Source organism: Nerophis ophidion, linkage group LG12 (assembly GCF_033978795.1).
Source record: "Nerophis ophidion isolate RoL-2023_Sa linkage group LG12, RoL_Noph_v1.0, whole genome shotgun sequence".
In the NCBI taxonomy this organism is placed as follows: domain Eukaryota; kingdom Metazoa; phylum Chordata; class Actinopteri; order Syngnathiformes; family Syngnathidae; genus Nerophis; species Nerophis ophidion.
The window spans coordinates 66,216,336-66,237,201 of NC_084622.1; the positions used below are offsets into that span (position 1 = coordinate 66,216,336).

Sequence of the window (20,866 nt, forward strand, 5' to 3'; positions counted from 1 at the left end):
TATCGCATTGATTATGTAGAAACGCAGACTAATTGCACAATTTATTTTGACTTTACATACTGAAAGCAGGCTGCTTTCCAGTCAGTGTAAAGATGAGTGAGGAGCAGGCAAAATGGAAATGACACCTTGACGGTACTTGAGATAAAACTGTATGTGACGAATATGTATGTGCGTTCCAGTGAAAGATTAGAACAAAATGTTGCTGGATGGCATTCTGACAATACAATTGTATGTGTCGAAATATTCCAGTCTTTTTCAAAGTTTATTTAGATTATGTATGCAAGTAATTTTCTGCAATGTTCATTTCAAACGGGCATTATATAGGGTGTTTTTTTTGTGTGTGTGTCCCCCCCCCACCCCAAAGTTCCTTAGATGAGCCATCTGCATCAGGGGTTATGGGCCGTGCTTGTGAGGGCGCTTTTATGTCAGCATCCTGGTGGCCATGGTCTGATGACCTCCTGGTGCGGATGGCTCCTGTGATAGTGTTTACTCACATGTCTTAGCCATGCAGTCATGTGTCCATATCGATGCATATGTGTGTGTATGATGTGTGTTTGTGTTTGGGATGATGGGGGATATGGTATTGTTTTTAACTTTGTAAGGCACTTTGCGTTGCATTTCTTTTAGGTATAAAAAGCGCTTTATAAACAAAGTTTAATTGATTGATATATGATGATGATGATGATGCAAGTGTTTCTCTTAGATGCAATTTTTATTTCTCCTTAGTATTTTTTACCGTTTTAGTTGGAATGTCAGGAACCTGTAATTATCTGAAATGAGTAAACGAACACTGAAAATAAAATAGACACTCAATTGCACTTCAATGGATATTGAACATCGTGAAGTGCATTGTTTCCCTCCCCTTTTAGGTCGAGTGTTTTGTTTTGTTGTCTATTTTTGGTTGCTGTCACTTTTTCCAACATATTCGGCATACTGGCTTTTTCTGCGTCGACAAACTCAACTTATTTCATCATCAATTTTTCTCACTAGCGAAGAACGACTTGCATGCATTCCGTGTTTGTAAGCTGGTCGTCCCGCCTCCACCCACAGAAACACAGATTGTGGATGACTGTCTAGAGCATATATATATATATGTATGTATGTATGTATGTATGTATGTATGTATGTATGTATGTATGTATGTGTGTGTGTGTGTGTGTGTGTATACGCACACATATATATATATATGTATGTGTGTGTGTATGTATGTATATGTGTGTGTATATACGCACACATATACATAGATATATATAAGCACACATACATAGATATGTATGTATATATATATATGTGTATGTGTGTGTGTATATATATATATATGTAGGTATGTATATATATATATATATGTGTATGTATGTATGTATGTGGGTATATATGTATGTATGTATTATGTATGTATGTGTATGTATATATATAATCGGGTACTATTTGACTGAAAGATCGCGCACCTGCATGTTGCGTTACCTATGGGAAAATGCATTTTTAGACCATATGATTTGCCTGAGCAGCTAGGAGACCCCGAGAGTAACAAGTTGTAGAAAAAGTATTCGAAAGGACAGATTTGAAATAATAATAATGGAAAACATTAATTTTATTTATTTATTTTTTTCATTTTAACTCGGGTCTTCCCGTGGGCCGTAGTTTAGGGTCCCCTGGTCTAGAGAGTTCGCTCTATTCATTTAATGCTGCTATCGAACAAACAAGCACAGTCGCTGAGAGCGACGCACAGAGTGAACCGTCACGCACCCTGTTTGAAAGCGAGAGATGAAGTTATGGAGTTCATCGGCTAATTGATTTATTGCCTATTGGCCCAGGCCTATTGATAGATTATTTTGAAGGGAAAAACGGAGCGGTGTGGAGCCCTAGCCGTGTGGTGGAAAAGAGGCAGCATACTTTTCCCATGTTGCAAGCATTCTTCTCTGAGCTCCGTATCAAAGTACAGCTCAGCTCCGAGGCCTGAAGTAACTTAAGTGAGATGCATTACCTACAGCGTGAAAATATTCCGAGTTAAGCTTGTGTCATGGAAGACGTTTTAAAGCCGCCTCCATCATCTGTCACGTCGCGGCCTGGTATGTGTGCGCCGCGTTGGAGGCCTGTCAGTAGCATCCAGTGACACTTCAAAGCACCCTGGGCTGGTTGAGGGGCATTCCCATGTCATGCGGGGTCGAGGGACGAGATGCGCAGGGGTGGAGGCTCGGCGGCCCATTGTCTCTCTGCTCTTGAGGTGAATCGTTCCCACAAGATCAAACATCAAGCGAGTCGCAGGCTTTAACTTGATCTGGAGACGGAGGTGCAGAGAGGTTTTCTGCCAAATCCCAGACGGCGTGTTTTCATATCTCCTTCCCTCTTAACTTCTCACGCCTCCCCACCCCACAGCTGGAGGACATGATATCTTTCCCATGTGGAGATTCTCTCTTTTGCTCCAATCTGGCTCCCGAGGAGCGACGTATTAATATTAATGACGACTTTTGCTCGCTCCCTCTGCCTTGACGCCTCCTGCCACCAATGGGTTCTTTTTTGTGCAGGCCTCGGAATGGAATGCACCCGTCTACCCCACCCCACCCGCAATCCCTCATGGGAAACAGCTCCTTGTCCTGACATCATTCAGAGAAGAGTATGCACGGTTTTGAAACCATAGAAGCATTTTTTTGAACGGTTGATCTTTAAAAAATGTGAGAAAATGCTAATTTCTAAAGGTTATGTTGGGAGAGGAAAGAAAAAAAAATCAAGTCTTTCCGTGTGACTCACCCACGCTCCCTGTAGATTCTTGTGTAATGACAGCATGTCAGTGATAGTACCTATTCTCAAAGCAACGTTGTGAAAGACTCAGCATGCACTTTGTCCGTAATGGCTTCATTGAGGGAGTGGAAGTGAATTTACGAGCCGATTCCCCCTGACATTGTGCCTTTGGAGAGAGACTTTTCCGCAGATAGCGCCGGATTAGCAACAGGCCATTTATCTGTGAATGCACTCTGCAAACACGACGCCGCGAGGGCAAGACGGGGCAGGAGAAGAGCGCGAGTGAGTCAACAATTCGGTGCATCTCGAGATCTCTGGGAATTTGAAACCCCTGTTTTGCGCAGCGTTCCCAGACGTAAATCTCGCCTTATCGGGTGAGAATCTTCCGGGTGGGGGGAACGTCCTCTGAGTGGTGTTGAGGAGGCAAAGACGGCGGAAGAAGAGGATTTACATTTGCAAGACGGTTGACAACGGGGTCACCTGTGGCCTTCCCCCGTTTTCATTCCCTCCCACCGCCCGTCTCGTGAAAAAGAAAAACGTAAAGCCACGGCGCTCCGTTTTCAAGAGAAGCGGAGACTGAGGCCCATCGTTCCTAATAGCCGCTCGCTTTTGATGAAACAGTTCCGTTCAGGCCACTCGGTGGGTTTTTGTCAGGTGGCGTAGGCTGGCTCTGTATTAATTAATAACACTGGCTGCTCCATTCAGGACTATGCAAATGCACTAAGGAGCTCAGCTCGAGACCGGGAGAGGGGAGACAAAAGACTCAGCCCTCGCATTTCATATGCAGAGCCGTGCGAGGGTCAGCGCCGCTGGGCCACTTGATAGGAAACACCGGCCTTTCCCTCAGGCAGGCTGCCGGATAATAGCCCAGAAACAAGCTCATTAAGGGAGATTATGAACCTCCATTCCTACACACGCACACCAAGCGCTCCCGGCTTCCTCGCCTATTCTTATTCAATTGGGGTAAAGCGGGAGAATAGACGGGGTGCACGGGGCAGACAGATGCACCCCAAACTGTCTGTCGCGGTTATTGAGCCGCATCTTCTCGCCATATTGGCGGGGATTATGAACCACTAATGAACACTCCATACTCTTTTAACGGTATGACGGTCGTCCATGTTGATCGATTCATGTCGGCCATGAGAGAGCGCTCATTGTCCTGGGAAGTTCTAACAAGCGGTTCAAGTGGTGCAGAACAAGCTCTTCAAGTCCTGAATGCTTTTTGATTACTCGGAAGCCACTTTGAACTGGGAAGTAACTTGATCGTTACCTGGTTAGCTGCACAGACCGAATCTGTACCAGGTTCAAATTTCAGTAGGTGTACGTATTGTTTACTGCTCATCTCCTGTTTAGTTTGCACTATGGTTGTACGGTATACTGGTAAGGTATCGCAGTACTAATGAATGAAAAACGGTACTATATTCTGCTTGAGAAGTACCGGCGCATCGTCATTGCTCGTTTTACGAACAGAGGAGCATGTTCGGCAGCACACAATCACAGATTACTTCCAAGCAGACACAGTATGTAGACAGAAAACGGAGAACGGACGCATTTTGGCGTAAAAACTGACTATAAACGTGAAGTTATTACACTGAAATGCCCTCAGGAAGAGGTGCTCTAAGACATGGCTAACTAGCTAGTAGAGAACATCGATCCGCAGTCGGCATAGTTTTAGCTCCTTCTAAATCACTAATCCTTGCCTCCGCGGCGACTAATAAAGTGAATTTCTTACAAATATCATCTCTACAGGACGAGGAATATGCGACACATGCTTCACTTCACAGCGTAGGAGGATACGATAGCTCACCGGCGCCATGGGTGGATCTGCACCTGACATCCGCTGTAATGATACCAAGTACAATAGCGTATCTCGTCGATACCACTATGATTACATCGATATTTTTTATCGTCACTAAATCTTTTTTTCTTTAAAAAAAAAATCATATTATGTTTATAAACTAAGGAAATATGTCCCTGGACACATGAGGACTTTGATTATGACCAATTTATGATCCTGTAACTACTTGCTATTAGATCGATACCTAAATTTGTGATGTCATCCAAAACTAATGTAAAGTACCAAACAACAGAAGAATAAAATATTTTTACATTTTAACAGGAGTGTAGATAGAACATGTTGAAATGGAAAATAACCAGATATTAACAGCAAATGAACAAGTGAATTAATAATTATTTTTTGCAGCTTGTCCCTCATAATGTTGACAAACTAATAGAATGAGAAATGAGACACTATGTTACTGCAGACGTCAGCAGACTAATTAGGAGCCTTAGTTTGCAGTAAGACTTGAGGGCAAAACTAAAGGATTTAAATAAATAGTAGACAGTACTTTTCGTTTAGAGATGATGTACTATTGACTTTGTTTTGCTCAAACAATTGTAATAAAAGAGAGCAAGGAACTCGTTGGAATATTTTGTAAACAGTGTTCAACTTTCAGTTTTAGGCCGGTCTCATTAATGGGTGATCAAAAGTGTTTTAATTTGAAAAGTTTAGGAATCAGACCTGGGCAAATTAGGGACCGGGAGCTTTTAAATCTGGCCCGCAGGACTTTCCCAAATATCTTTTTTAGATCTTTAAGATGGAATCTGTAGCTGCCATTATGATGTGCAGAGATGTTTTCAAATGACCGTAAGTCCTGAAATATAAAAAAAGTATTTCAATTGTTTGACTCTGCGCTTTTGTATGACATACTCGTTACCATGGTGATCTAAGTCAGTGGTTCTTAAATGAGGGTACGCGTACCCCCGGGAGTACTTGAAGGTATGCCAAGGGGTACGTGAGATTTTTTTTAAAGGCCTACTGAATTCCACTACTAGCCACCACGCAGTCTGACAGTTTATATATCAATGATGAAATATTAAAGGGGAACATTATCAGCAGACCTATGTAAGCGTCAATATATACCTTGATGGTGCAAAAAAAAGACAATTTTTTATTTAACCGATTTCCGAACTCTAAATGGGTGAATTTTGGCGAATTAAACGCCTTTCTGTTTATCGCACTGGAGGCGATGACGTCAGAACGTGACGTCGCCGAGGTAACACACCCACCATTTTCATTTTCAACACATTACAAACACCGGGTCTCAGCTCTGTTATTTTCCGTTTTTTTGACTATTTTTTGGAACCTTGGAGACATCATGCCTGGTGGGTGTGTTGTCGGAGGGTGTAACAACACTAACAGGGAGGGATTCAAGTTGCACCACTGGCCCGAATGTGCCGGAGTGTCCGGAGTGTCATTGAATGTACCAGAGTGTCTCCACATTTGACCGGCGATGCTAAGGCAGACATGGCACAGAGATGTATGGATAACCTGCAGATGCATTTGCAACGATACTCAACGAAATCCCAAAGGTGAGTTTTGTTGATGTTGACTGCCAGCTAATCGATGCTAACATGCTACGCTAATCGATGCTAACATGCTATTTACCGGCGGTGCTAAAGCAGACATGGCACAGAGATGTATGGATAACCTGCAGATGCATTTGCAATGATAAATTTAACGAAATCACAAATGTGAGTTTTGTTGATGTTGACTTATGTGCTAATCAGACATATTTGATCACGGCCTGACTGCGAGCTAATCGATGCTAACATGCTACGCTAATCGACGCTAACATGTTATTTACCGGCGGTGCTGAAGCAGACATGGCACAGAGATGTATGGATAACCTGCAGATGCATTTGTAACGATAAAGTCACAGAAATCACAAAGGTGAGTTTTGTTGATGTTGACTGCCAGCTAATCGATGCTAACATGCTACGCTAATCGATGCTAACATGCTATTTACCGGCGGTGCTAAAGCAGACATGGCACAGAGATGTATGGATAACCTGCAGATGCATTTGCAACTATATTACGTTTCCTTCCACCCACATTTCATGCGAAACAAACACTTACCAATTGACAGATTTAAGTTGCTCCAGTGTCAAAAGATGCGAAAGTCCTGATCGTTTGGTCCGCACATTTTACCGGCGATGCTAACGCAGCTATTCGGCCATGCTATGGCTATGAATAGCGTCAATAGCTATTCGCTCAATAGCTTCAGTTTCTTCTTCAATACTTTCATACTCTGACCATCTGTTTCAATACATGCGTAATCTGTTGAATCGCTTAAGTCGCTGAAATCCGAGTTTGAATCCGAGCTAATGTCGCTATATCTTGCTGTGCTATTCGCTATTGTTTGTTTGTATTGGCAGCACTGTGTGACGTCACAGGGAAATGAACAGTGTCTTCGCAGAGAGCGGAAAAAAGCTTTTTTTAGGGATATTCCGGGACCGGTAAAATTTTGAAAAAAACTTCAAAAAATACAACAAGCCACTGGGAACTGATTTTTATTGTTTTTAACCCTTTTGAAATTGTGATAATGTTCCCCTTTAACATTGCAACACATGCCAATACGGCCTTATTAGTTTACTAAATTAAAATTTTAAATTTCCCGGGAGTTTCGTCCTGGAAACGTCGTGTAATGATGACGTGTACGCAAGACGTCAAAGGTTTTTAGGAAGTATGAGCGCTGCACACACACACAGCTAAATGTCGTCTGTTTAAACGGCATAATTACACAGTATTTTGGAGATCTGTGTTGCTGAATCTTTTGCAATTTGTTCATTTAATATTGGAGAAGTCACAGTAGAAAAATGGAGTTGGGAAGCTTTAGCCTTTAGCCACACAAACACACGGTGATTCCTTGTTTAAAATTCCTGGAGGTGAAACTTTACTATGGATCAGAGCGCGGATAAGCGAGCATGAATCAAGACGGAATGTCAACCAGCAGGTTTCGGTGAGAAAATTGTGGTTAAAAAGTCGCTTCTTACCGGAGAAAAGCTGAGCTTGTGTCGTCCGTACGGCTGCCGTCGACTCCCCTGAGACACTGGCGTCAAGACACCCTTCTGACTATCAGGTACTGTTTAACTCACTAAAAAACTAGCAACACAATAGAAAGATAAGGGATTTCCCAGAATTATCCTAGTAAATGTGTCTAAAAACATCGGAATCCGTCCCAATTGCGTTTTTTTTTTTTTTTCTAGTCCGTTGCTATCAATATCCTCATACACGAATCTTTCATCCTCTCTCAAATTAATGGGGAAATTGTCGTTTTCTTGGTCCAAATAGCACTTTTTGTTGGAGGCTCCCATTAGAAACAATGTGAATATGTGAAGAGCCATCAAACATGTGACGTCATCGTCTGCGACTTCCGGTCCAGGCAGGCCTTTTGTCCAGTTGCGAACTTTATCGTGGATGTTCTCTACTAAATCCTTTCCACTTTGACACTACTTCCACATTCACACACTGATGGAGGGAGCTGCCATGCAAGGCGCTAACCAGTACCCATCAGGAGCAAGGGTGAAGTGTCTTGCTCAGGACACAACGGACGTGACGAAGTTGGTACTAGGTGGGGATTGAACCAGGGACCCTCGGGTTGCGCACGGCCACTCTTCCACTGCGCCACGCCGTCCCCATTAGGCCTTTAAATATTCTAAAAATAGCAACAATTCAAAAATCGTTCATAAATATATTTATTGAATAATACTTCAACAAATATGAATGTTAATTCATAAACTGTGAAAATAAATAAAACCACGCAATATCCAGTGTTGACAGCTAGATTTTTTTGGTGGACATGTTAAAGATTTTTTTTTGTGAAGAAATGTTTAGAATTAAGTTGATGAATCCAGATGGATCTCTATCACAATCTTCTTTAAGTTGATGATTACTTCTATGTGTAGAAATCTTTATTTATAATTGAATCACTTGTTTTTTGTTCAACAAGTTTTTAGTTATTTTTTTATCTTTTTTTCCAAATAGTTGAAGAAAGACCACTACAAATGAGCAATATTTTGCACTGTTATACAATTTAATAAATCAGAAAGTGATGACATAGTGCTGTATTTTACTTCTTTATCTCTTTTTTTTCAACCAAAAATGCTTTGCTGTGATTAGGGGGTACTTGGATTAAAAACATGTTCAGAGGGGGTACATCTCTGAAAAAAGGGGCAAACGCGGAAGGAGATTTTTACAACAAATTTCTAAAGCTGAGTGATATATCAGCTATATAAGATAGGAGTTTTTTTGTTTTTACCTTTCGTGTTCATATTTCGCTATAAATGGGTTGTACTTGTATAGCGCTTTTCTACCTTCAAGGTACTCAAAGCGCTTTGACACTACTTCCACATTCACACACTGATGGAGGGAGCTGTCATGCAAGGCGCTAACCAGCACCCATCAGGAGCAAGGGTGAAGTGTCTTGCTCAAAGACACAATGGACGTGACGAGGTTGGTACTAGGTGGGGATTGAACCAGGGACCCTCGGGTTGCGCACGGCCACTCTTCCACTGCGCCATGTCGTTGTTGCGTTTGGCTTGATTGTAAAATATGTCCATCGAGAGGGGGTGATATGTTAAGATGTTGTCAATATTCAGTGATTTATCGTTCATAGTTAATATTGTAAATCCCACATTCTTTATTTTCATGTACATTCTGGGTGTCTCATTTAGTAAAAAAAAAAAAGAAATTCCATTCCGTTTTTTAAGGCGCCCTGTCATAATGTTTTTAGTATTCAGACATTATTGTGAGGTTTTCTATTAGTGTTCCTAAAAATAGATAAACAAGCCCCGAGACACATTTTTTGTCTCTAAATTTGGCCCCTGAAGCAAAAATAATTGCCCAGATCTGGTGTGGGTGAACATGCAACAGAGGACATACTTTTCAGTCATTCATTCCCATTTTCATGCCAATATCACCGGAGCAGAATGGCGTCGGCATGGCGACGCTCATCAGTTCCGGCTAAAATGAATGATTCATCTCAGATGTGGCGAATGAAACCGTCCTTGCTAGTGTTTGCGATCATGAAAGTTAAAGTGCTGGATGCGTCACAGCCTGAACAAATTAGCCGCCTCCTCCGACAAATGATCCTCACATCACTGATACGTGCGATCATGTCCGCTGCGGCCGTATTGGCAGCACATGAAGCAGGAAGTAGTGTGACGGTGGGTGAATCACACAGCGGCATGTCCTGAGTTCTCCTCCATCAGCAGCCCGCTGAAAATCTTGTGGCAAGCTGACTCACGGCGGAGGCGCAACAAGAATTTATCTTTGGATGTTGCTGCTTTACCAAGTTTAACCCAAAGGTGACTAAGGATGACTTTTTGTCCTTTCAGTAATTTGTTGCTGTATTTTGGCCACCATTACACATATATAGTTTTCCTAAGAATGTTCTCAAATGTTACATTTATTTTTAAAAATTGCATTTTAAATTAACAGGTGTATGATACACTGGAGCAGCACGGTGGAACAGGGGTTAGTGCCTGTGCCTCACAATACAAATGTCCTGAGTAGTACTGAGTTCAATCCCGGGCTCGGGATCTTTCCCTGTGGTGTTTGCATGTTCTCCGGCTTCTGGGGCGGCATAGCTCGGTTGGTAGAGCGGCCGTGCCAGCAACTTGAGGGTTACTGGTTCAATTCCCGCTTCCCCCATCCTAGTCACTGCCGTTGTGTCCTTGGGCAAGACACTTTACCCACCTGCTCCCAGTGCCACCCACACTGGTTTGAATGTAACTTAGATATTGGGTTTCACTATGTAAAGCGCTTTTAGTCACTAGAGAAAAGTGCTATATAAATATAATTCACTTCACTTCCTCCCACCTCCAAAGACATGCACCTGGGGATAGGCCCCTCCCACCTCCAAAGACATGCACCTGGGGATAGGCCCCTCCCACCTCCAAAGACATGCACCTGGGGATAGGTTGATTGGCAACACTAAATGCTCCCTAGTGTGTGAATGTTGTCTGTCTATCTGTGTTGGCCCTGTGATGAGGTGGTGACTTGTCCAGGGTGTACCCCGCCTTCCGCCCGATTGTAGCTGAGATAGGCGCCAGCGCCCCCCGCGACCCCAAAGGGAATAAGCGGTAGAAATGGATGGATGGATGGAAATTCACACACTAAATGGTCCCTAGTGTGTGAATGTTGTCTGTCTATCTGTGTTGGCCCTGTGATGAGGTGGCCACTTGTCCAGGATGTACTCCGCCTTTCGCCCGAATGCAGCTGAGATAGGCTCCAGCGACCCCAAAAGGGACAAGCGGTAGAAAGTGGATAGATCAATGATACACTGGCTATTATTCAGTAAAACCAAATAGGACATACAAGTCACGGTAGCTCCTTTGCCTTCCTTAATTTTACTTTATCTTTGGTTTTATTGTCAACTTTTCTCACTTATCTTTTCCAAAAAACGCTAATTATGGTTCTTGGGCGCTTTGGGGTGTTTTTTCTTTCTTTTCTTTTTCTTTTTGGGCCGTTTTGTGTTTGGCTTTGATCAGTTGATCAGTTTGTTTACACACGCGAAGAGCTGTTTGCGCTTTCCTTGCCAGCGCTATGGGGATCGCGGCCGGACATTCTTGTGGAACAACGCAAAAAGCACTGGAGAAGAACATTTAAAGGGGAACATTATCACAATTTCAAAAGGGTTAAAAACAATAAAAATCAGTTCCCAGTGGCCTGTTGTATTTTTTGAAGTTTTTTTCCAAATTTTACCGGTCTCGGAATATCCCTAAATAAAGCTTTAAAGTGCCTTATTTTCGCTCTCTGTGAAGACACTGGCCATTTCCCTGTGACGTCACACAGTGCTGCCAATGTAAACAAACAATGGGAATACCACAGCAAGATATAGTGACATTAGCTCGGATTCAAACTCGGATTTCAGCGACTTAAGCGATTCAACAGATTACGCATGTATTGAAACAGATGGTTGGAGTATGAAAGTATTGAAGAAGAAACTAAAGCTATTGAGCCAATAGCTATTGACGCTATTCATAGCCATAGCATGGCCGAATAGCTGCGTTAGCATCGCCGGTAAAATGTGCGGACCAAACGATCAGGACTTTCGCATCTTTTGACACTGGAGCAACTTAAATCCGTCGATTGGTAAGTGTTTGTTTCGCATTAAATGTGGGTGGAAGGAAACGTAATATAGTTGCAAATGCATCTGCAGGTTATCCATACATCTCTGTGCCATGTCTGCTTTAGCACCGCCAGTAAATAGCATGTTAGCATCAATTAGCGTAGCATGTTAGCATCAATTAACTGGCAGTCAACATCAACAAAACTCACCTTTGTGATTTCGTTGACTATAGTTGCAAATGCATCTGCAGGTTATCCATACATCTCTGTGCCATGTCTGTCTTAGCATCGCCGGTCAAATGTGGAGACACTCTGGTACATTCAATGGGGGTCTGGCGGCAGACACTTTGGCATCTTGGGGCCAGTGGTGCAACTTGAATCCCTCCCTGTTAGTGTTGTTACACCCTCCGACAACACACCCACCAGGCATGATGTCTCCAAGGTTCCAAAAAATAGTCAAAAAAACGGAAAATAACAGAGCTGAGACCCGGTGTTTGTAATGTGTTGAAAATGAAAATGGTGGGTGTGTTACCTCGGTGACGTCACATTCTGACGTCATCGCCTCCAGCGCATTAAACAGAAAGGCGTTTAATTCGCCAAAATTCACCCATTTAGAGTTCGGAAATCGGTTAAAAAAATAGATGGTCTTTTTTCTGCAGCATCAAGGTATATATTGACGCTTACATAGGTCTGCTGATAATGTTCCCCTTTAAGGAACAATTTCCCTTGTGGATCAATACAGTTTGTCTAAGTCTTCTATTTTTCAAAGGGCATAAAAATACTGGATTTTTGTTCCTTCAAATCTCTTCTCAATCAACTCCAGCCCTGGACAAACATATCAAATATGTAGAGTTGTCCTTTGCCACATCGCACTTCAAAATTTGCGGCTTGACAAATTGCAGATTTTTTCTGATGGTGTTTATTTGTTTAGCATATGCTACGTATTTTTGGCCAAGATTATGCATTCACAACCATAAAAAGCCTTAATGAACTAAGAAATGTCAATACTACAGTAGTATTGGTCACTGGATGAGACCAAACCGATCGGACAACAAATAATAAATGATAAATGGGTTGTACTTGTATAGCGCTTTTCTACCTTCAAGGTACTCAAAGCGCTTTGACACTACTTCCAACACTGTTCAGTATCGTGGTCACTGATTGGCTCAGCGTCAGGCAGCATTCAGTTGGAGTGGAAAGGGGATTATTTGGGTGTTCTCTAGAGCAGTGGTTCTCAAATGGGGGTACGTCTACCCCTGGGAGTACTTGAAGGTATGCCAAGGGGTACGTGAGATTTTTTTTAAATATTGTAAAAATAGCAACAATTCGTATAGCCTTTATAAATATATTTATTGAATAATACTTCAACAAAATATGAATGTAAGTTCATAAAGTGTGAAAAGAAATACAACAATGCAATATTCAGTGTTGACATCTAGATTTTTTGTGGACATGTTCCATAAATATTGTGAAGAAATGTTTAGATTTAAGTTGATGAATCCAGATGGATCTCTATTACAATCCCCGAAAAGGGCACTTAAGTTGATTATTACTTCTATGTGTAGGGTTTTGTTTTATAATTGAATCACTTGTTTATTTTTCAACAAGTTTTTAGTCATTTTTATATCTTTTTTTCCAAATAATTCAAGAAAGACCACTACAAATGAGCAATATTTTGCACTGTTATAAAATTTAATGAATCAGAAACTGATGACATAGTGCTGTATTTTACTTCTTTATCTCTTTTTTCTACCAAAAATGCTTTGCTGTGATTAGGGGGTACTTGAATTAAAGAAAACTGTTCACAGGGGGTACATCACTGAAAAAAGGTTGAGAACCCCTACTTTAGAGGGCTTTCATAATGACAAAAACTGTATTTTAGCATTTTTTTTCCTGCTCCAGCTATGAAAATAATTCATTTATAACTAATAATTCCAATTTAGCGTCGATTAATTTAACATTGGCAGGACCGGAACCCATTAACAGCAATAAAATAGGGTTTATTCTGTTCTTTTGTTTTTGGCCATTTGATCAAATTATGTCACAGTTGTCGAATTGTATAAATTGTCAAAAAGTATTTAATTTAAACCCGTTGCTATTTGTACAACATAATTGGAATCATTTTATTGTAAAATATTCCTTAATGGATATGATGTCAAATGAGATGGGAACTACTACACTATCACATATTAATTACAGTGACATAATCCCTGGGGACTTCTGCTGTTAGAGGGTCTCAGAGATGGGGGGTCTTTTTGTTCTTGTGCATCATGAAGGATGATGACGCTTGTAAGTAGCTTCCCATAAACCATATTGTTATCCCAAGCTGTTTTGCATTAGTGCTAATAGGTTTAAATTTGGGAGCTAATCCTATAATGATGTTTAGTTAGCACCTTAATTAGTACTTTTTTTTTGCTAACAATGGTCAGTAATCCTTAGGTTTATAGCACGTGTGTCAAACTCCAATCTGGCCTGCCTGATCAGTTTTATCTGGCCCATGGAAGCCTGGAAATAATGCGTGTCAGTAAGGCACTTCATCCACATTGCTAAATGTTTCACTTTAGACAGAAAAAAAGATGTCCGTGCTAATGCATATCTTCTAAAACTTAGAAGATATTTCAAACATTTTTTCTGTTCTCCAAAAAATAAATGTTAATACACCCAAATACCTCTCGATACAACCTTTTCACTTCTAATACGATACCAACAGTGGAGGCTTTATTATTGGTCAATATCGACATGAATCTGATACAGTATCAGCACAAATTTGTTGTTTTCTATTATGGAGCGTTAAAAACGGTTTGATCAAGTGAAATAAGTCGGACAGAGAGCAATGATATGTAAATCATTAATCATTTTGTTATTAACATTGTCAATCAATGTTTATCAATCAGTTTTTATTTATATAGCCCTAAATCACAAGTGTCTCAAAGGGCTGCACAAGCCACGACGACATCCGCGATACAGAGCCCACATCAGGGCAAGGAAAATCTCACCCCAGTGGGACGTCGGTGAGAAACCTTGGAGAGGACCGCAAATGTGGGCAACCCCTCCTTTAACTTATGATTTCAAAGGACGTTATCATCAAATGATAAATTTGAGGCATATGTATAATATTCCCTCTGAGAACGAATTGGACCTTTTATTGCATTGTAAAAAAACGGAGAGGAGACTTTGTGGATTTCTTTTACTTTATTTGGCAGTTGTTCAACTCTCTGCCGTGAATTAACGTACAAGTCTTAATTGCCGCCCCCCTACACAGTACAACAAAATAGAGAAAAATCAATTCTCAAATCCCTTCGCTGGCTTCCTGTTCCGCTCAGGATTGAATACAAAGTCTCCCTACTGACCGACCAGTGCCTCCATGGAAATGCCCCCCACTACCTCAAAGAACTGCTCACCCCCAAATCTTCCACACGACACCTCCGCTCCGGACAGGCTAACCTCCTCCAACCTCCGAGGACAAAGCTACGCCGCTCCCAGTCTGTGGGACGTTCTCCCTGACCACCTGAGGGCACCTCAGACTGAGCATGCTAGTTCTAGCTATTAGGCTGTTCTAGTTTTATTTATATTTATTTTTATAGAATTTTTCAATACACTGTAGAACTTTGAGGTTGTTTACTCTATTTAAAGTGCTTTTTACAAATTAAATCTATAATTATTTTTATTATTGTCTACTGTAGAGGACACTGGTTTTCTGGAATATACAAATTAAGACTAAAAATGAAGGGAGGAATCCAGACCACCAGTCCTTAGCTTTATGAAAATGTGGCCCCCAAAACACTGTTTGCAAGCCATTTTTTTTTTACCTTATGATTTCAAAGGATGTTGTCATTCCCTATCCCATCCATCCATTTCCTACCGCTTATTCCCTTTTGAGGTCGCGGGGGGCGCTGGCACCTATCTCAGCTACAATCGGGCGGAAGGCAGGGTACACCCTGGACAAGTCGCCACCTCATCACAGGGCCAACACAGATAGACAGACAACATTCACACACTAGGGACCATTTAGTGTTGCCAATCAACCTATCCCCAGGTGCATGTCTTTGGAGGTGGGAGGGGCCTATCCCCAGGTGCATGTCTTTGGAGGTGGGAGGGGCCTATCCCCAGGTGCATGTCTTTGGAGGTGGGAGGAAGCCGGAGTACCCGGAGTAGAACCCACGCAGTCACGGGGAGAACATGCAAACTCCACACAGAAAGATCCCGAGCCTGGATTTGAACCCAGGACTGCAGGACCTTCGTATTGTGAGGCAGACGCACTAACCCCTCTGCCACCGTGAAGCCATGTTATCATCAAATGATAATAAATTTGAGGCAATAAGACACGCACATATGTATAATATTCCCTCCGAGGGCGGCCATAACTGCAATGAAAACGAGTCGGAGCTTTTATTGCATTGGAAAAATCCGTAGAGGAGACTTTGGGGATTTCTTCCACTTTATTTGGCCGTTGTTCAACTCTCTGGTGTGAATTAAGGTAGAAGTCTAATGCGCATACATTTCCGCAGCCCTACACGGTACAACAAAACAGACACAAATCAAACGTCTACCGTAGAGGACTTTGGTCTTCTGGAATATACAAAGTGAGACTAAAAATGAAGGCAGGAGTCCAGCCCACCAATCCTTAGCTTTAGGAAAATTTTGCCCCCAAAACACCGATTATTTTTTTTTTTTTACCTTATGATTTCAAAAGATGTTATCGCCAAAATTATAATAAATATGAGGCGATAAAACAAACGTGTACAATATTCCCTAAGAGGGCAGTCATAACTGCAATGAAAATGAGTTGGAGTTTTTATTGCATTGGAAAAAAACCGGAGAGGAGACTCTGGGGTTTTCTTCCACTTTATTTGGCCGTTGTTCAACTCTCTGGCGTGAATTAATGCACAAGTCTATACATCGCCGCCACCCACACGGGAGTGTGCCGTGTAGGGCGGCGGACCACGTGACCGGGGCAGGCCGGAGAGACGACGGCGTTCCAGTGAGTTGGCGACAGCGAGTAGAAAGGACCATTGAAGGCGCGGAGGGGCGTGCGAGCCAGACCGGGCAGCCGCCGCTTACACACAGCTTTCCGTCGCAGGCGTCCCCACTCGGCTACATAACACGCTTTACCCACCGCAAGAATATCAATGAGCCGCTCCTTAAAATACGAGCTTTTCTCGCTGAAGACCCGGGCCAGGAGTGTCGGGGCTGCACGTGCGCGTCCTTGTTTCTTGTCTTGTCGGGAGGAAGAAAAAAATGCGCTCGCCACTGCTCCAAATCTCCATCTGTGCCCCCTGTGGGTGGTGCGTGTGTATATCATTCCTCGCCTGTCAGTCGGCGCTCACATCGCACATGCAGTAAATCCCCCTATGTCTTTGTCCTTCTACCCCCCTGGAGAAAGTCCTGCTATTACAGCAGTGATGTAATGCGGAGGGTCTTTGTGCGCTCTTCCTCTTGGCTCGAGGGCGCCTTTAATAAATCGGCCCTCTTGGCGGCGGCCCAGCGGCGAACACAGGGGTGTATAATAAGTTCATTTATTTGTCAACACGGAGCCCGCAAGATGAGAAAGCGCCTGGCTCTGCATGATAAAAGGGCAGCGAGGGGGCTATCAAAGGGCCCACCCTCTTTCATTCCGGGAGAAGGCAGGGAAGTCTCCTTCAGAAGCCATCGCATGCCGTTTGCTTTGCAATTCAATATGGCGCTATGTTAATGCCCCCCCCCCCCGGTCCATAGGTGGCCGAGGAACAGAGTGTGGGGGGGGAGGGTAGGAGGTGAGGGGGTCACTCTTTTCTTCCTCCAAAAACCTCACAAGGGTTCGGACACAGACCCGGGAGTGATGTGTGGCGGAGATGTCAACCACCCCGACGCCCACCGTCTTTTCTACCCGCCGCCGTCCTTCCGTCTTCATCTTCCTCTCGCCGTCCCCCCACCCCCCCCTCCTTTCCCCCCGCCCCTCCTCCGCGCGGCCACGCTCTTTGTCCGGTCCGTCTGGCTGCATCGCTATCAGCAAACAGGGGAACGTCTCTCAATCGGGTGGAATGAGGGTGATGACTCCGGACAATGGAGTCGCACTCTTCTGCCTTCCCGCCACTCTATTAATATGCTAACAGATAGGAGGGCCGCCAATAACCGTTGTGGTGACAAAGACCGGGGGCATGTGTGTGTGTCCCCGCCCCCCAAAAAAAGAAAGATAGAAGTTGAGCAAGACGTCTGGAGAGAATGGCGCTACGCTCCCCTGGCCGCCCTCCCCTTCCTCACGCCTCCGTGCCAGTCGTCTTGCCTTTTCGGGCTCCTGGCCCGTTCACAAGCTGTCTCATTTGCATTATGAATGACAGTGAGGGGAGCTAACAAGGTTATTGGTCTTTGAGACGCACGCCTGTGACCACACGTGGAAAAAGGACCTACAGCAGTGAGCTTTGGCAGCGGCACTGAGCCTCTTTATTCCCTCCGCTGTGGGGCTTTTTCAGGGAGCACACCATTTACTCAGGAGATGGAAGAAAAGGGGACGGCCTCGGCAGGGGGGGGAGGATGGGTCTTGGGAGAGGGGGTGGGGCGGGCGGCTTTTCAGCCCCCTTTACAAGTCGAGTGAACCCTCATTATCCAGGCTGCTGGTCATTAGCGAGGGCTGCGTCGGGACTGGGTGCAATTGAAGGATTATTTATCAACTAGATTACCCAATCATACAGTATTGTCTCCGGGAAACCACATGCCTGTACTCTTTTTGGTGGGGGAGCATATTCATTCAAAGCGGACATTTTTATACGGCGCCAGCTAAATACATAATCCTCGAGTAAATGGACTTTAACTCCTTGTTTAAAGTAGCAAAACAGACTTCTTTTTCATGCCGTACTTATTCAAACTAAAAGTGCCCGGTTGGAGATGACCAAAATGTGTCCAAGTAACATAAACACTCTATGCCAGGGGTGTCCAAACTTTTTCCACCGGGGGCCGCATACTTAAAAGTAGGGGTGTAACGGTACACAAAAATTTCGGTTCGGTACGTACCTCGGTTCAGAGGTCACGGTTCGGTTCATTTTCGCTACAGTAAGAAAACAACAAAATATACATTTTTTGGTTATTTATTTACAAAATTTGCAAAATCTTCCACCAAAAATATTTTTCTTAGTGGAATATTTGATGTGAAGTAATGGGAACCTTGGGTAGGTCAATAATTCATAAAAACATTGATTTTGATTCAATATTATGTTTTGAGCAATGACAGTTTGAAAGAAAAAAAAAAACAGCTTTGTTTCATTAGTCAACGTTGCAACTTTTTCTAAATTACATTTAGCCTTTAAGCTTTTTTATTTCACTTTTGTTTGTGTTTTTGTTTATTTTAATAGTAGTTTTAGATTGTGCCGTGGGCCTATAAAACATTAGCTGCGGTTTCCGCAAATAGCTCCCGGGGCACACTTTTGACACCCCTGCTATAGATAATAAAAAATTAAATCTGGTAAATCTATGGGTAAAAGCAGAGCGTGGCAACTCATGCGCATTTATCATAATGCTCTCGCTGTCTTTGTCTCTGCCCCTCCCTCACCAATGCTGCTGCGTGCACAATTTGTTTTGTTTTTAACCCCTTCTTAACCCTGAACGTACATTGAAAATACACGCAACCCTAACTTAAAATGCCGGACATTTGAGGCATTTTAGAAACTCCACCCGGACAGCCCTGCAAAAGAGGACATGTTCAGGGAAAAGAGGAGGTATGGTCAGTCTATCTTAGCCCGGTCGCTGCTAGCATGCCGTGTGTGCATTGTTTACACAACGTGCGGCACACTACTTAATGTGTCCATGTGGAAACTTGTTCGGTACACCTCCGAACCGAAACGAAACCCCCGTACAGAAATGGTTCAATACAAATACATGTACTGTTACACTTCTACTTAAAAGTCAAACCAGAGGCCATTTTGATAATGCTTTATGTTGTAACGTTATATAGCAGACTTGGGCAAAATACGGCCCGCGGGCCACATGAGGCCCATTAAGATTTTCAATCTAGCCCACCGGACGTTCTACATAATGATTTTAGACCTTTAACATCAAAATGATATTACATAAAAATATAATATAATATAATCATCAGCGGCCACTCGAACGAGTATGATGATCCTCCTGGTAGGGGTGTGTCCCTTGATGGAGGATGCCTGTGCATGACTTAGTTAACGTGGGGAGACTTCTGCACAGACAGTCACCACACCATCCTATGGAGTCCAAGACGACTGGGGACCCTTTTCTGCTGCTGCCGCTGTGGTAGTTCTTAAATCTACAATCTTAAGATGGAGGATGCCTGTGCATGACTTAGTTAACGTGGGGAGACTTCTGCACAGACAGTCACCACACCATCCTATGGAGTCCAAGACGACTGGGGACCCTTTTCTGCTGCTGCCGCTGTGGTAGTTCTTAAATCTACAATCTTAAGATGGAGGATGCCTGTGCATGACTTAGTTAACGTGGGGAGACTTCTGCACAGACAGTCACCACACCATCCTATGGAGTCCAAGACGACTGGGGACCCTTTTCTGCTGCAGCCGCTGTGGTAGTTCTTAAATCTACAATCTTAAGATGGAGGATGCCTGTGCATGACTTAGTTAACGTGGGGAGACTTCTGCACAGACAGTCACCACACCATCCTATGGAGTCCAAGACGACTGGGGACCCTTTTCTGCTGCAGCCGCTGTGGTAGTTCTTAAATCTACAATCTTCCGCCAGCTCCGCCGTTGAGGTCTTCACCGTATTCCTGGCTAGGGGACGGTCAGGTAGTAGGCCTTTGCCAAGTGCCACCTGGGTGACAGTAGTAAAGGGGTTAACCTCCTAGTGCCCCAAGACTCCATAGATGAGCCTCCACTGCCAGATGCACTTTAACGTCATGCCCATGACATAAGTCTGATATAGATATGATATAATACATCAGTATATATTATATACTGTATATATCATGTGTAAATATTACATATATGTCATATATATTGCTACTATGGTACATTTTTAGTCTACTTTATACCTGCATTATCCTTTCCATCCTTACCCTTAACATCTTTTGTAACTGAGCTACTGTGTGGAAGAATGAAGTCGCTCGCTCCCCCAAATTATGAAAAAAAACTGCGACTTATAGTCCGAAAAAAACGGTATTTAAAGATAAAATGTATTAGCTTTGTGACAAAGCATATCATTATTAATGCTTTTTCTCAATACATGACCTCATTTTGCTCTTTATTCTTAAATCGTTAC

General features: G+C 43.0%; 1 protein-coding gene across 2 annotated transcripts in view; it reads left to right on the forward strand.

Moving 5' to 3' along the window:
* Positions 1–20,866, forward strand: part of ccnd2a (cyclin D2, a) — a 60,107-nt gene that overhangs the window by 16,108 nt on the left and 23,133 nt on the right. The window lies entirely within an intron of this gene.